Below are 432 nucleotides of genomic sequence, written 5' to 3' on the forward strand. Positions count from 1 at the left end.
GCCCTACTGCCTGGGGGGTCCCAGCCCAAGAGAGCAGTTGGGCCTGGGTGGGCTGTCAGCCGGGGTCATGCAGATTTCCACCAGGGGTCCCCCTCACAGGACGCCTCAGACTGTGTGTGTGTGTGTGTGCGTGTGTGGACGGCTCTTTTGCCTAGACCTGTAGCTTTTCTAAGCGAGAAGGAACAGGCTCCGAAGTCCTCTGATGTGCCCGCAGCTAGATTCTTGGTGGTGGCCAGCCTGAGTTGGAGTCACGGTCACTCCTGCCTCACCACCCTCTGGAGCAGGCCCCAGCTGTCCTTGTCTCCCAAGTAACTGAGCTTTGGGCATCTCTGGAAGGGTTTTCATGTTTTGTCTTTTTTATCACTTGGGACCTTGGTTTGTGGTCTAGTCCAGCCTTTGATCTGAAACTACCTGTTTTTCCACCAGCAGGTC

This window comes from Colobus angolensis, unplaced genomic scaffold, assembly GCF_000951035.1.
Source record: "Colobus angolensis palliatus isolate OR3802 unplaced genomic scaffold, Cang.pa_1.0 Scaffold143, whole genome shotgun sequence".
In the NCBI taxonomy this organism is placed as follows: domain Eukaryota; kingdom Metazoa; phylum Chordata; class Mammalia; order Primates; family Cercopithecidae; genus Colobus; species Colobus angolensis.